Here is a 17,316-nt window from a genome sequence, read left to right as displayed (position 1 = left end):
GGTTGCTTAAATTTCAAGTAAAAACTGCAAAATAAGGCATCCAGACTTGTTGCATCACAAGGCAGGAAAAGACAATTACTGAAAATCTAAAGAGAGATATGTGACTATTCAGCAACAAGATCCTCAGCTCTCCTAAGATCATGGAACAGATTGGCAGCAAAACTGGAGAGAAACTGTTTTCTGTACTGTATGCCTCACTCACTCGTTTACCTGAGGGACTCAGGTTTTGAGGTAATAGAGATGCCAAATCCTTAGCACTTTATGGTATAGAAGGCAGCTCCATAGCCTTCAATGTCAAGAATAAAAACTCATTCAAACCCCTCTAATTTGAAAGATTTTTTTCAGCTCCCTTTTTCATCTGAAAGTTGTATTGTTGTTGGCCCAAACACCACTTTTTGATTGCCCTTGCTGCTTGCTGTGAACGCAATCTCTAAAGCACTCTGTTTAATCTTTGAATCAGCTCAGGAAGATGGAATTACCATCCCTGGAAAACTGCAGTTTAGTTTCAAGGAACCCGCTGCAGCTGCAACAATAAGATGGAAATGTGGTTTGGAGGAGGCAAGGATTAAAGGTATGGAATTAAGAAACCCTTGTTTGCCCTAGTGAGTTGAATGATCACATAAATCACAGGCTAAACTTGGCTCTGCTCAGCTCATATTAAACTATGTAGCATCAGAGCCTCCCCATAATCAGGATTTGTCATCTTGAGTATCAGGATGGAAGATGCAGATGCCAAAGAGAGGCCAGGGGAGAAGAGAGGATGAGAAGGAAGTGAATAATTTTGGAGACAGTGACTACTATTTTGATAGGAACCAGAATGTCTGCACTATTTCAAGAACCACATATAAGGACAAGAGCTGTTGGAAATGTGCCTTCCAACTTCAAAATGTGCCTGACCATTAGAACGCTGATAAGGGTTGGGGGAGAGCAGCTGCAACTCTGCAGGCTGCTTGGGTTTCCTTTCTTGATATTTATTCCTAGATCACATTTGCAGCTGCTTTTATCTGCTCTTTAGAAGTTCTTGTATTTAGGGAATCATTCATTGTGAAATAAAAACCTGTTCACTGACCTGGAAATGTAATCTATTAGTCAGCTACAAAACTAGTTGTCTATTAATGCAAACATATGGAATATGGAACTTTCCATTCTACCCAAGATGCCACTTATGGAAGCTCGAGTTTATCACACCCCGTGATGCTCCCATATCAGTGCCCTGGGCTAAGACATTGAAAATAATACTCTGTTCAAGAGAAAGTAAAAGAATACACACACACACACACACACACATACACATCTATAATGCAGTAATATAGACAGGGAAATGGGAAGAGGTTTTTGAAAAAGAACCAAAGCCCTAAATGAATAACCAGCGAAGAAGACAACATACAAATGCAGTTGTAAAATTAAGGCCTTTAAGAAATAAGGCATAGCCAGATCTTCTTCAAATGGGGCCAAAGCACATTGGGATTTGGGGTAACAAAAGAGGAAGTTAGGGCAGGGTAGAGGAAACTGACTGCAGGATAGCTATGGCATGGTATGTTAGGACACAGCAAGCTCAGGTGTGCTATGGTACCAGCTGGCCCAAAACCAGTAGGCAAGGCAAGGTACTGAGAAGTTCCAGGCAGTAGTGGTGGGTGGTTGTGTGGGTGACAGTCAGAACTGCAGGGGCATGGGGCCTGAATGCAGACTAGGCTGTGTAAGGGCCACAACCAGGCAAAATGAAGTTCATAGTGTGTCCTAGCTCTATGCCGAACCAGGAGTTCTAGGCAGGATAACCAAGCAGATCAAGCTAGAATCAAGACATCTATATGGGCGCAGTTCTGACAGAATGAGGGTGATGAGATGATACTTCCACTTTAGACCACATTAGACCTGTGGCTCAATCTCTGAATGTGAGATCGTGCTGGCAATCCAACTTTATTTCAAATCACACTGGAGGGCAAAGCTGAAGCTACCTGTCTTGGTCAGGGCTGGACCATGTGTTGGCCCTATAGTGTTACTTGTCCTTCCTTTGGGAATAACTTTTCTGTGATTCAGTGCGGTTTGGGCATTGCCCTCCCAGTGCAAAAGGGTGGGAATGTGTCTCAGATCTAGCCAGTCAGATTCCTTTATTCCCCATCCTACAGTGATTTCTCCAGAGATAAGCATATGGCACAAGCTGAGCCAACTCTTCTATGGAAGGTCTTCTCCTACTACTAGCATTTATTGAATGCTTACCCTGTGCTGGGAACTGTTTAAATGCTTCAGATGCATTATCTCATTTAATTATCATATAATTTGATAAGGTAATGCTATCATTATCGCCTGTTTACAGATAAAGAAACTGAAGCAAAGATAGAGTAACTTGTCTAAGATCATACAACTAGGTGGTAGAGATAGACTGTGTAACTAAGCAGTCTTGGCCCAGAGCTTGTGCTATTAACATGAAAGGAAAGACACACTTCCCTGCTCTAGGACTATAAACTATAAGGATAACATAAGCTATAGTGGAACTATAGGTGGAACTATAAGTGGCCACCTTCCCAGGCCACAGAGTGGGAGTGTCTGCAGTAGAGGAGAATGAGGCCATATATTATGAAAAGAAGGGAAAGAGACCCTCATGATATGGTTTGAGTGCCTGGATCTAGGTATGCCTGAAGCTATTCAGCTCGTGGACTTTTCAGTTACATGGACCACTAAACTCCCTTTATTGCTTAAACTAGCTAGAGTTGGGTTTTTGTCACTTGCAAACAAGAGTCCTAACTAATACAGGCTTGTTTGTAGCATACTTCAATATGCAGTGGGGAGCCTAGAGAAGATGAGAATAGGAGAAATGAGTCAGAATGTGTTAAAAGCAGGTTGGCATCCTATGACACGCATGCCATTGTTGTGGCATTCCACGGCTCCAGCTGTCCTTACCTTACTATTGTGCCCTGCTTCAGTTGACAGTCTATAAACCAACTGTCTCTGCACAGACACAGTTCAATGGCCCCTAGAGAGAAGTCTAAAGCTAAAGCAATGCAGGGTTATCACCTCACCAGGAGAAAATGTTTACTCTGTGTTATCAATGCCTGGATTTATAGCATACTGCAAATAACCTGTAGAATGCTGGTTGAACACAAAAAGGCCATACCCACAAAACTGTGAAAAAAACAAGACAATTGCAAAGCTTGTGCTTTAAAATATACCTACACACCTCCTTTAAAAGGTTGGGGGATTTGGTGATTGGATGGTTAGTTAGTCCCTCAGCAATAGCTAGACAGATTCAATAGTTATTCCACCTTTGACTAGTTTGAAGTGTCCTTTCTAGGTTCCTGCACTGCAGAGCAGTGTGCCTTTGTGTGGCTTGGCCTTGAGGTTAATACAAGAGAAACTCTTAGAGCTGTATCTGGCAAGTAGTAAGTGCTCATTAACCAAGCACTATTCTTTTCTTCTCTTCTTGGTTTTCCAAAGATTCTACAATACTGGTATTACCTTTCCAATTAAAAAAAAATATAATAAGTTGCTGATTCTCCCCAAAGGAAGGACAAATTCTTTACTTGGAAATAATTCCCAGCAAAACTAGATTTATGGACCAGAAAGCAGTTTCTAAAGCTGATAACAGGTTCTATGGTGAAAATAAATGAGGAGGGCTTTAACAACTGTATGGACTACTGGAAGAAGCTCCAATCAATATTCCACACATGGACAATAGTTGAGCTGGAAAAAATTTTTAATTCAAAGGTCAAAGCTTGAGAAACAGGCCAGGCGTGGTGGTTCATGCCCGTAATCCCAGTACTTTGGGAGGCTGAGGTGGGTGGATCACCTGAAGTCAGGAGTTTGAGACCAGCCATGGTAAAACCCCGTCTCTACTAAGAATACAAAAATTAGCCAGGCGTGGTGGCAGATGCCTGTAATCCCAGCTACTTGGGAGACTGAGGCAGGAGAATTGCTTGAACCTGAGAGGCGGAGGCTGCAGTGAACCAAGCATGCCATTGTACTCCAGCCTGGGCAACAAGAGCAAAACTCCATCTCAAAAAAAGAACAACAACAAAAAAACTAACTTGAGAAACTAAGGCAAATGAATGCCAAGAGTCAGACAGCTGATGAGTAGCAGTGCTGTGATTCAAAGATCAGGTTGGGAGACCAGATGTGCTGGCTCACGCCTGTAATCCCAGCACTTTGGGAGGCCAAGGCAGAGGATCGCTTGAGCTCAGGAGTTGGAGACTAGCCTGGGGAACGTAGCGAAACCTCATTTCCGCAAAAAAATTAGCTGAGTGTGGTGGCGCACCACTGTAGTCCCAGCTACTTGGGAGGCTAAGGTGGGAGGATCACTTGAGACCAGGAGGCAGGCGGATGTTGCAGTGAGCCAAGGTCACACTATTATACTCCATCTTGGCTGACAGAGCCAGACCCTGTCACAAATAAATAAATAAATAACAAACAGAATAAAGGAATAAAGATCAGGTTAGTACAATTAAATTGTGCCAGCCTCTTGGTCTCCCTTGACAATGAAATTAATTATATTCCTATTTTTTTAGTGTGTTGTAATCTGAGTTTTAAAATCTGAATTATCATGATTTTCTCTGTCTTCCCATAAACTCACTTGAAAAGCAGAAAGTGCTTGGTCAGCAAGAACCTTCAGAACTTTGTAGCTGAAAGGAACTTTAGAAATCAAATCGGGGTGAGGAAGACTGGATTAAACAGATGTCTTTACCATAGTCCTTCTCCGAGTCTTGGTTGTGCTAGCATGCACTTTGATTCTCCAATATATAACTTTTCTCAAACTTATTTGACAATGGAATCTTTTTTCCTCAGAATTATTAAGATCTTGAGGTATCCTGAACACTGTGTAGGAAGTGGTGTAATACATCTCTAGAGTCCCCTCCTGGGCTCACATTTTGTTCTGTAAATCCTAATTGTGTCCCTGTAAGCTGAGGCCTAGAGTGACAAATCCTTCATCTCAACTCCCTCACTAACCCGGGGAGGAGGGGAAGGCGGTTGTGGGGAGAATGGGAGGCCTACTGGGAACTCCAGGTTTCTGTTCTCTCTCAGGCCCTCAGCATGTAGGGAGGGAGAAGCCAGAAACTACAGCTGCCGCCCCAGGCCCCTAAACTCCATTCCCTTCACTGTAGCTTTGAATTCCTCCCATGTGTAATTATAAAGTATGTATTCAGTTATTTACTTTCCCTGTTCCATGCAGAGTGTGTTACTGAATAATACAGTTCACAAATAAATCCAGCTTTTCTGCTGCAAGGTCTGAATTAAAAAGATTACAACCCTCTGTCATTCCAGTTTTAAAAGAAACCACTACTTATGTAGCTTAAAAAAAAAAAAAAATGGAAACAATGATTCTCTGTCCTCTCAGAAATGCAAGCAAAATTGTAGAATTAAGACGTTTACATGGATTTTGTTGTTTCTAACAGCCTTAAATTGCCTCATTTAGGAAGGTTAAAAAATAAAATGCCCATGTTTCTTGGATTTCCAGGAACTGAGTCTGGCAGCCGGTTCACTGTTGTCTTCTAGAATTTGAAGCAAGAAAAATTACAACCAAAGTGGTGTCAATTTGCTCTATTTATCTTGGGAATTAACTTCAAAGCTTAATTGTCAGAGACAGTGACCTCTATACTCATGAAAATCCCCAGGGAATTACAAAAGCAGACTACTTGAGTGGAATGTGAATGTCATTCTGAGAACAGGCCTGCACAGCGCCTGAAGGAAAATGCTTAGCCCAAGAAGGATGGAGCTGACCCTACAAGCTTCTGTACTTCATTTCTCAATACTCAGATCAAGTTCCTAACCCATGGCTTCTGTCTGACCCATGTTTCTGCCACTGAGCTGGTTCCAGAATTGCCTGTGGATGTGCCCTGCTACAGAGAGACGAGGTATCCTTGAAATCGACTGAGCTCAGGTGTAACCACTGACCCCACTCCACTCCTGAAGACCTCTAAGGAGATAGTGCAGTGGCCAGAGGATGAACTGAAGTAGTTTGGCTTGTATAGGAAGGCCCCTGGGCAGTGTTTTGTCTGGAAACTTCCCCTTAATCTGGCAGAATTTGGAACAAATGTTTGGCTGAAATCATATACTATCAAATTAATAGAACAATTGTAGGATAGAGAACAATAAGTCAGAAAACAAAAATGCAAGCATACTGCTCATAAAGTCTACTTTATGAAAGTAAGTAGAATGCTGAAAAAGTACATATTGTGCTCTGTGGAATAACCACTCCCACCCCCACCCGGCCTGCTCCAGCCTGATCCCTCATGCACATACTTAACTTAAAACAAAAGGAAGAGGAGAAGAAAATCATTTGAGCAAATAATGTCCAAGCCTCTGCTGTAGTCAGTGGTAAACCCAGATACCTAGCAGATAACATCATGGTTGTAATGAGGTAACAGTGAACAGCCAGGAGAGGCACTGGCTTTTGGTAACAGCCATTTTTGTTAAGTACAAAATACTTTGCTGACTGGCCCCGCCCTAAATCACTGCCTTGTAAGAAAGGAGCCCTGTCAGAACAAAAACAATCATGCTGAACTAGATGACTCTCTGGAATACACGACAATCTCCTTTCCTGGATATGTCAGTGCAACTTAAAAGCTGGTTAAGTATACTTTCTTTTACTCTAAAAGACAGAACTCCTTAATTGATTTCGCCTTGACTAATGAATGGTCCCTCTCACTCCAGGAATGTTGTTCCTTTTAACCAAAGCACAATTTTGGGAGGGACTTTAATGAAATGATGAGGTAAGTGGAGACTTGCAGTTAGCAAACCAGATAATCCAAATAAATTCTGGTAGTCAGATATCGAAGCCAGATCAACCAAATGCCTGGATCTCCAATTGATCTAAACAGGCCTCCAGGATAGTTCACTCCTGACGGTAACAATAATTAACAGTGGAAAATGGAAGAGATAATTTGGGAATCATGCAGAGTTTACCATCTCAGATTGGGAGCAAGTGAGAAGCCAATGAAAGGGGAAAAAATAAGAGAAAATACTATCAGTAGGAAAACAGTTTTTATGATTTGGCATCTGAGAAAAACAAGATAGTTGGGAGTAGTGCTTTCTGTTTTCTAAGATTTATCTATTCTTAGTTATTCCTAAGCAACATTTTGGATCAATAGTTCTCAAACAGCCAATTTAAGGACCCTTGAAGGCCAGTCATTGGGGGAGGTCTTTAAATATCAATAGCTAGATTTCCAGATCTAGCTCTAGAGCAAGTCAAGTATATGACCAGGGAAACAGTACTCCCCAGGTTTAGTAGATAAACACTGGACTTTCAAAAACATTTGGATAGGAAGAGATAAGCAATAGAAAGTCATTGTAGGTGTTTAATGAATCAGAGGAAAGTGATTTAAAAGGGCTTTAAGGAAATTATCTGGCAGTAGAGGCACTGTGGCCTGGAGTAGTTCTCTTCAAATTTAGTCTATAGGCAAATCACCAAGGGAACTATCTTGTTAAAATTCAGATTCTTATTCAGGAGGTCTGCTGCATTTCTAACCAGCCCCCAGGTGAGGCCAATGCACCTGGTCCTCCAGCCATACTTTGAAAAGTTAGGCCCTGGGAGGACAGCTGGGGTTGAATGGAATTCTGGTACTCAGAGGCTATTGATATGGCTGAATACTCTGCTGGAATCCAGTCACCACTTTTTCCCAGAGCCAAATTACAGCTTCCATCTAGACTGTTATCTGGTCATAAGAGAAAGAGCCTTTTGCTTGAAATCAGGAGCCCCAGGTCTGTGCTGTGGAAAAGTCAGCTAGTATGAGAAAAATTACTTTCCTCCTGAGCGTCTGAGGCCACATAGGTAAAATGAGAGACCTGGGTTATATCATCTCTAAACTACATTCTATGATCCTAAATCCTCTAACTCCAACACATAGAATAGGGTCTGACCAAGTTAGGTGGGCTTTTCTAACTCTGCAGGTTATTATGTATTGTATTCTAAAGAGTCAGCATGAGTATTTTACATCCTTTGGTATGTCTGTTGTAAAACATTCGTGTCCTTCCTATATATCAGTTGTGTACATTACTATTTAGACATGAAATAACACCCTAAAAAAAGGGAAATACATTTGTATGTGGGGAGTTGATAAAAGAAAATACTATTGTATACAGACTGAAAAACATTATACTTTATTTTTAAAATATTGTAAGCACTGGCATAAACAAGGCATAGCTTACAGATGTGTGTAAATCTGCACAAATTGTGCACATTTACTATTTGGAAGGGGAAAATGGATTTTAAAAATTGTTTGGACTATATGTTCTTTTTCATTTTAGCAGAGTGGGGAGTCAAAAGAATTGAATTACAGGGCAGAATATAAAATATCTCCTTTAAGGAAATAAATGTGTAATAGGAACTATCTAGCCAGTTCTCTTAGGCATGGGAAGCCCCTGGGGCTCATGTAAATTGTGTATAAGTATGTCTTCAGTGTCACTCCAGATGGTTTTGGAAGGAAAGAATCCCTCTCCCCATATATTGGCATCAACACCCTGCATGTAACCTCCATACTCGAACTTGCACCAAGCCAAGCAGCATCCTGAAGAGTAACTCTAGGTGAGACTGGGGAGCCCTAAGCCCTTCCTGCCACCTTCCCTCCATACCTGGAAGATCATGTTCCAAATACACTTCTAGGCTTGGAAGAGAAAATACAGCCTGTAAGTATTAACACAGGACAAGGCTCAGAAGCAAAGTTAACCCACCAGGTAGAGAGGTCAGGCCAGGACAATTTTAAATGGTAATTAAGTCTCTCCACACTTATCTTTAGAGATTGTCCTTGAGCTCTGGCTGAGCAGGGCCTTCCCTGCTGCGTGTGGGGTCTGCTTGCAGTTTTGACTCTGCCCCTCTGGGGAACCTGAGCTGCACATTTTTTTCTGCAGCCTCTGACTATGAGGTTATGTTAATAAAAAGGCCATTCCTGCCTTTAGCAGGCCAAGTCTCCTTTATATGGCAACAGGGCCAGGAAGAATCCAGGACTTCAATACAGGTACTTTTCCACTAGTGTGTACTGTTTTGTCTCATTTCCTATTCCATCTTCCAAGGAAAAAATGAAGTGCTGCTGCAGAATAACCAGTCACCAGGCCCACCTGACACCTAGTACATATCTGACAAAGGGAATGCTGCCACGTGGTACAAATGGCCTTCCCCAACAATCCCCAGCTAGGTTCCTGAAACCTCTTTTTTCCAAGTCTGACCCACCTTCTCTGTTCACACCTCCACACTCTAAGAAGAAAGCTGCATATCAGCAGCCACAACTAAGAGTGAACAAAAAGGGGCAAGTAGTGGCAATATGCTTAGGGGTTCCAAAGTAGAATCTTGCCAATGCATATAGTGCTTAAAACCATAAAATCAGCAAAGGTGTCAGTGAAAACTATCTAGAACCAATGACAGTGATTATGGTGCCAACACATATAAGATGACATATATAGGCTGGGCATAGTGGCTCATGCCTGTAATCCCAGCACTTTGTGAGGCCAAGGTGGATGGATCACCTGAGGTCAGGAGTTCAAGACCAGCCTGGCCAACATGGTAAAACCCCACCTCTACTGAAAATACAAAAATCAGCCAGGTGTGGTGGCATACTCCTGTAATCCCAGCTACTCAGGAGGCTGAGGCAGGAGAATAAGCTTGAACCCAGGAGGTGGAGGTTGCAATGAGCTGAGATCAAGCCACTGCACTCTAGCCTGGGCAACAGAGCGAGACTTTGTCTCAAAAAAAAAAAAAGATTACATATATAAAGAACAAAGCACAAGGCCTAGACATCCTATGGCTGAAACTGTTGGTTGTCTCCCTATATCCACTCTCCTTTTCTTTAGTAATAGAAGTCTGAATTTAATCTGGGTACATGGCTACCCAGAGTAAAGACTACATTTCCCAGCCTCCGTTGCAGCTAGATATGCCTGGTGACTAGCTTCTGGTTTCTGTGGAGTCTCCTTAGAGAGGTGGGGCTTGCCCTCCTTCATGCCTTCCTTCTTGCTATGGGTCAGAATGCAGCTATCTTGGATCATAAAGTAAGAATCATGGCTTGAAGTTGGTGAAACCGCATGACAGAGGGAGCCCAAGTACCTGATAATGAAAAAGCTATCCACCATATTGGCGCTGACTTGTCTATATTTATGTGGGAGAAGTCAACCTCTCTGTTGTTTAAACCCATGTTAGTTTGGATTTTCTGATACACACAGCTCAATTGTATTCTAATACTATCTCCTTCCTCAAGGCCTCATACATCAGTAGTATCCCCAAATTAATTGCATCATTATTTCATTAGAGAATAGCGTCCAAAATAATAACTTAGAAGCCTAAAACAACATATTCATTATAGATTCACTCCATGTATTCTCTAATTGCAACTAAAACAAGATTATAATAAAATATAATGCACAGTACCGTATTCCTACTTTTCAGTAAAAAATGAAAATGTAGACATTTTCTCCTGATAAAAGTCTTACTGTCAAAGCAGATGAGTAACTTTTTCTCTAACATTTGTTGCAACAGCTTAATTTATATACTCTTGATAACTAGATAATAGGTATTGAGTCAAATATCTTCCCCTTGGTCTCTTCTCCAACTTCTTACATGGATAGTAGGAATAATTTTGTGCACATAAGGTCAGTTCATGTTAATGGGTAAGAAAAAGTCGTATAACTACTAAGAGCATTAATATGGATCCATGTTATTTACTTATTGATTTATTTTTATTTTTTATTTTTATTTATTTATTTATTTATTTCTTTATTTATTTGAGGTAGAGTCTCACTCTGTCACCCAGGCTGGAGCGCAGTGGCGCGATCTCAGCTCACTGCAAGCTCCACCTCCCGGGTTCACACCATTCTCCCACCTCAGCCTCCCGAGTAGCTGGGACTACAGGTGCCCGCCAGCACGTCCAGCTAATTTTGTTTTTGTATTTTTAGTAAAGACAGGGTTTCACCATGTTAGCCAGGATGGTCTCAATCTCCTGACCTTGTGATCCACCCACCTTGGCCTCCCAAAGTGCTGGGATTACAGGTGTGAGCCACCACGCTCGGCCTGCATCCATGTTATTTAACCCTCAGAATATCCTTAATTTGCAGATTCAGACACTGAGGGTTCCACAAGCAACATGACTTGCCCAACATAATAGAGCTATTAACTAGGGATCTTGGATCCAGGTTTTCTGATGCATACGATACCATAATTGCCTATTTACTTGTACATCTTCCCAGTAGACCATAGCTCCAAACTTATTATTGCATTCCCAGTACCTACCACAAGGCCAACCATACCAAACATACTCAATAAATGCATATTAAATGAATTACCAACTCTAAAATATCACCCTGCTATTGCTCCCTTGCTCTGCAAGGGTTCTACAAACCAATGCCCTTAATATATTCCAGGTCACTCCCAGGCCATATAGCTTGTCAAGAGAATGTGGTCAAGGATGAGACAGAGGGGGAGCAGGACTAGTGAACACACCCATATGACACAGTTGTTCTCCACATTCTCCTGGGCCTGGGTGGGCCCACCACGTAGGGCAGTTGGATGTGTGCCTCATGGCCTGGGAGACAACTTGCACTTTGTGTACTTTTCCAGGAAAAGAAAAAGACAACTGTGGTCTAACACGTTAGAAACGCTGCTGCCTGGTGTTCTGACATCATAGCATCCACCCAGTTTGATTCCTGGAGGCAAGCCCACTTGCAAAGCATGGGCCAGGGAGGGTATGGGGGAAAGGACATGGGAAGAGGGGTTTGGTGACTGAAAAGTGAAGTATGCAGCTAAGACATGCAGTGTGAGCAGACACTGTGAAGAGTGGAGGGGGCTTCTCATACTGGTATGTCTCCAGATCCATACCAGTTGTCTGTGTTTTGGGCTCAGAGGCAAAGATAACAGAGCTCATCACTTCTTGTAAGACCAGGATTCTTTGAAACTTTGATCTGAGCTGGTCCTTCTCCAAATTCTCCCAAAAAACTATGAGGATGGGGCCAATCTAGCCGTCTGCCACTTCCCTTACTCCTCCTCCAGCAAGGGTGCCAGAAAAAGAATGATTTGTTTTTTCTCTGTGGCTCCTTACAGTCAGGAAGTGAGAATCAGTTTGAGTGAGCTATGGTCACCAATCACAAGGAATCTACAGTGAAATTATCACCTGGCATGAAGTGAAATAACATCATTATAAAATGTTGTCTTCCAGTTGGAAAGCCAGAAGTTAAGTCTGTGCTGGCATTCACTTTCTAATAAATGGGCTGACTTAAACGTTTATTTTCTCTCTTTGACTTATAAAAATGACTAAAAATGTAACAGAGGATTCAATAAATGTTTTAAAGATTGCCATTAAGTACAAATACTTTAAAATTTAACTAAACCAAGGTGATCCAACATTAAAATTCCACCTTCCTTGTCCTCACTTCCACCCCCAAGTCAGGATGAAAGTTCAAGGCTTCAAACAATAACACAATTGCCTCATACCTGGTACATAGTAGACACTCAGGAAAATTGTTGAAAAGGAATTGTATGTGCCTTATGAGTTGGTACTTCACAGGATTTTTAGAGTTGGCTTGACTTGGATTAGATTCAAGAATACTGTATTAACCCTCCAGGGGAATATTCACAGGCAAACAGCTACAAGCATATACTACATTTTTCTTTGTTAAAACTTGTATCTGCATTCAAATATTGGCCTTGGCATTTCCTAAGGGCTGGCTGCTTCAAATGTCACTATATCAAACCATCTGCACTGGGAAGCAAAATTCTGTTAAGAAATAGAATCACTGGTAGCAAAGAAATTACCACATTCCTGACCACTGTAATATCTTATATTTTGAGAATCCCCATAAGAAAAGGTCATTTGAAAATAGCAACCCTTTGTCAAAGTGAAGATGATGAATGCTTTTGTACAATTTATGACTATGGTCAATACGAAAATGCATTTTTGTTTGTATGCATTTTCAGTGGCTTCCCTGCACTGACTCACTAAAATTAAAGCTTAAAAAAAAACCAACTTGAAAATAGATGACAAGAGGCTTCTAGTTAGACGAGATTTTTGGGAGACAAAGTGCCTTCTATTGTTCACTGTCCAAAACTAGAAAATCCTGGAGGGAAGCAAATGGTCCAGTGGAGGCAGTTTTTTGACTGCCTGAGGACGGAAATTCAAATGAAGGTCCTAGAGAGAAAGTGCAAAGTGAACAATCATAAGGGAAGTTGACTTGGCATAAGAAGACTAGAAAGTGCCAGTGTCATTCAGATTTTTAGTTGGGGGAGAAGGGAGACTATTTTGTACTCCCTAGAGAAAAGCAAAGGGACTTGATTCCATCTTAAGGTGACAAATCAGGACTCCAATGCTGGATGCACTTGAAGGTGGAGAGCTAGGCAGACTGGGGCAGCAGGAAGTAGGGTGGGAGCCAGTGTGCACCAAGTGGGTGAGGGGAAGATGTGAGTCAGTTCCAGTTGTCCTCAGACCCTCCTGCCCAGCCTCAGGGTAATCCAGGGGCACAGAGACTCTGAACCCTGGCCCACCCATGGTCCCTCAGATCGTGACACTCTCTTACCCCTAGTGCCACACACTCTGACCTATTACAGGGAGGGTTGGCAAGGTGTGGGTCAAGTGTGTCAAGATGTGTGTGGAAGTGTGTGCAGTAGACACACAGAAAGGTCCCTAAAATGTGATGAAAATAAGAGAATGACATCGGCACGGACAAGGAAGGCAGGCAAGTGTTACAAATGGTTAGAAACTGTAAAATGAGGTGCGACATTTCCTGAAACCAGTCAGATCTAGTATTAGATAATACTAATAACAACAATTGGCCGTGAAAGAAGGCACCCGCACTTTCTCTTCATTGCTCTCCCCACCATCTTATGCTGACTCCTTGCGGGGAGGCGTAGAGCCTTGTTCCCCTAGGTATCCTCAGCACTTTTCCAAGTACTTGAAGGTGCCCTTGGAAAGTCTTATGAATGAGAAATAAATGAGCGAGTGAATGAATGAATAAGCTGCCTGAAGCAGATGCGTTTATGCGTGCATTCTCTCGAGTGAAGGAAGAAAGAAGAGGTAGGGACAGAGCAGGAGAGAGAGCACGCGCGGGAAAGATAAATCGCGCCCACCCGCAATGGTCCCCAATGTCAATTTGATCTAGGTTAGTGGTTCTCAAAGTTTGCCATGCATCAGAATCACCTGGAGGGCTTGCTCAAAACACAGATTGCCAGGCCCCACTCCCAGTTTCTGACTTAGTAGGTGAGGCCAGAGAGTTTGCATCTCTAACAAGTTCCAGATGATGCGAAAGCTGTTGGACCACACTTTAAGAACCTTTGCTCTAGAGGGTAACTCGGACCTATCCCAGCGTCCTGGGGAAACGAAATCTGCAGCGGGAAATGGAACATCCAAGGCAATCTTCAGCCGACCTTTTAAAAAGAAGTCCGGAGACGGGAGGGTAGAGCTGCTCAGCTCCAGCCAACTCACTGCCGCGTAGGAACGGAGGTCATCGGAAATCAAGATTTCCGTTTGAATTTTCCCAGTGTTTAAGCGTTGGCAAGTGTGTTGAAAAACACACACAACATGAAAGCCTAACAAAAATATAGGTTTTCTGACCGTGCCCTAGTCTTTTCCGAGGATGTTCTTTTCTGTCATCCATCGTCTACCCAGATTGAGCACAACAGCCGGGCCAGTCCCGCCCTCGGCGGTTGGGGCCTTCCCAGAGAGGTCCCGTGCGGAAAGCCCCCCCTCCCCGGATGTGTCTGGGGCCTGTCCTTCACTGCGATGTGTCTTCTTTGTCACAGACACTGACGCGCTCGGTTCGAAAAGCACCATGAATTCGAAGCAGCCCTGGACGCAGGATCATGGGCGTTGGCCGGCTCTCTCCGACTAGGCAAACTGCAGGAGATCCCCTTCCCTGGAGTCACCGGAAGACGAAAGCACACTCTCTGCCCGTGCGCCCTGGAAGCCCGCTCCTACCCACCTCGGCGTGGGGCGCGGGCCTGGAGACCGCGGAGCCCGAGCGGTATCCAGCGCCCCTCCGCTAGCTCCCGCCCTGGGACCATCCTCACGCTCCAGGGTCGCGGAGGCATCTCGCGACTAGCGAGGGGCTGACGGTGGCCTGGGTAGCCTTGCGCCGCCTCTGGGATCCACCGCTGCGGCAGCCGAGGGCCTCACCTGAGAGATCCAAACCCGGGCTGGACCTGGGCTCAAGGACATTTCTGTCCCCAAGCTAGACCACCCGGGCCACGGCCACGCAACTTGCCCTGCGACCCCGTGCTCGGCCTTCCCACAGAGCTCCCCTTCCCTGTGACTCAGTGCCTCGCAGGCTGGTGGCCGGAAGAGTGCCGGCGGCTGCCTGGCCTGACCCGATTCGGGGTGGCGGGGTTCCTGGAGTGAGGAGCGACCCTCAGCTCCCGCAGACGCGGGAAGGACCCCGCGCGATCCGTGGGAGTGGGGCAGCCTGTCTGCACGCGGTCCCCTGGGAAATCTCTCTGCATCTCCCGCCGGGACAAGGTCCCTGGCCTTGGAATCTGCGCCGCCGGGCACGGGACCGCCTGCGAACTCCCTGCGCTGGGGTCAGAACTGGTGTCTTTCCCCTCCTCTGGGGAAGTCAGGGCAGCCCGGAGTGGCGTCGTGGGTCCGAAAACTCCGTCTCAGAAACCCACCAGGAGAGAAGTCTCTGGGGGTGGGGGGCACCTTGTGGGGCTCCCACAAAGGACCCGACGGTGGGTGTGGAGAAGCCTATTGATCCCGATAATAGGCCCAGGCCCTCTCCACAGGACACCTGCCGCATACACGACTCTTTCTCTGCAGCAAAGGGGCTCGAGCCCAGGTACAGGAAGCTGCGGAGCGGGCGGGCCAGCTGGTGGCCAAGCCCTGACGCAGAGGAGCCGGCCACGGGGGTGGCCGCCCCCTCAGCCCGCGCCACGCAGAGTTCGGCCGGTGCCTCCAGGGGGCGCTGCGGCCCTTCCCGCCGGCTGCTGACTACGGCCCGCGGCTGCGCTTTCCCACCTCAGCCCTGCTGAGAGGGCGGGCGCTGACGCGCTGTTTTAAAATATAAAATTCGTAGCTTTTTGCCCCTGTCTCCGCACCCTCAACTCGGCCTAATACACGCAATCCTCCCCTGAGTTCCCCAGGAGTCCTTGCTACTCCGGGGCCAGGGTGCACGCACCTTGAGCAGAGCCGAGCTCCCTACTCCTCCAGGCTGTGGCGAAAAACGGCCAATAGTGCGGGAAGTTTAAATGCAAAAGGTCCCCGCCTCGCAGAGGCAGTGGAAGACTGAGGAGAAGGGAGGCGAGTCCCCGGGGGTAGTGGCTGGGATCCTTGGAAACAGATAAGGTTTCCATATTGTATTCTTGAAAGATTAAAAGTTTCTAGGATCCGAGTCCGAGTGGCAGAGGCGCGCGGTTCGAGTGGGAGAGCCTGAGAGTCAACTCCAGGGAAGTCTGTGTCTGACACCTGCTCGCCGCTTAGCTGGCAGAGCCTCCTGGGTGGGCCAGGGGGCAGGGGCCTGGGCTGCGCGCCCCCTCCTCCTCCACCTCCACCGCGTTTCCTCTCCCTGGCCTTCATCCCGGCCTCCTGAGGCGTAAACTTGCAGCGGTTGGGGTTCCAGGCAGCCGCTGCTCGCGCCCCTCGTCAGTTAGCCATTTCCCTGAGAGAGTCCTTGGTGTCGAAAGCCCAGAGCCGCGAGGACAGCAGACTACCGGGTCAGCGGAAATTTCAGAGCGAGCCAGCAGCTTAGGTCCCCGGGGCCGCGGCAGGAATGGAACGGCTCGGCGGAGACAGCCCCCGGGGCACAGCTGGGCCACTGCAGACTCCGGGACTTCTTCCCTCTCCGCAAACCCGAAACCCACAACTCGCCCGTGGGCCGGGTGGCCTTTCTGCGCCAGGGGCTGCTGGGGGCGGGCGGAGAGCCTGGCCGGTGACCTGCTCTTGGGTGGGCCCCACAATGCCTGCGCCCTAGACGCCAGCCGGGACGAGGGGCTGGCTGGGTCAGAGCCTGTAGAAACGCAAGGGTCAGCCCGCAGTGGGCACAGAGGTGGCCCAGGAAGGCCCGTGGACAGTGCTGCGCTGCGCTCAGCCTCCGGGCCGCTCCCCGCGTCCGGCGCGCACCTGCCCATTGAGGCTGCAGGCGGCCTAGGCGCGGCCGAGCCACGCGGCATCCCCCAAAGCTGGAGCTCGCCGACTCTTCCCTACCTTTCAAAGCGACCGCAGTCGTGCCCAGAACGCCGGCGTGGCCCAGACTCCATTTTGGAACTTCGCAGGCTGGAGTGGACGAAGTAAACACGTTTATGGAAAAACCCCGGGGTTAGGAGGTTTGCGGAAAGAGGGAGCAGCTCGTGGGTGGTTGGAAATTCTGCCTACCCCTCGGGAAAACCAAACGGTTCCGCACCCAACGTACACATACTTAAGGGCGGGA

This window comes from Colobus angolensis, unplaced genomic scaffold (genome assembly GCF_000951035.1).
Source record: "Colobus angolensis palliatus isolate OR3802 unplaced genomic scaffold, Cang.pa_1.0 Scaffold121, whole genome shotgun sequence".
Taxonomy (NCBI): Eukaryota; Metazoa; Chordata; class Mammalia; order Primates; family Cercopithecidae; genus Colobus; species Colobus angolensis.
The sequence above is the reverse complement of the archived record's forward strand: the minus strand, read 5'-3'. Positions refer to the sequence as shown.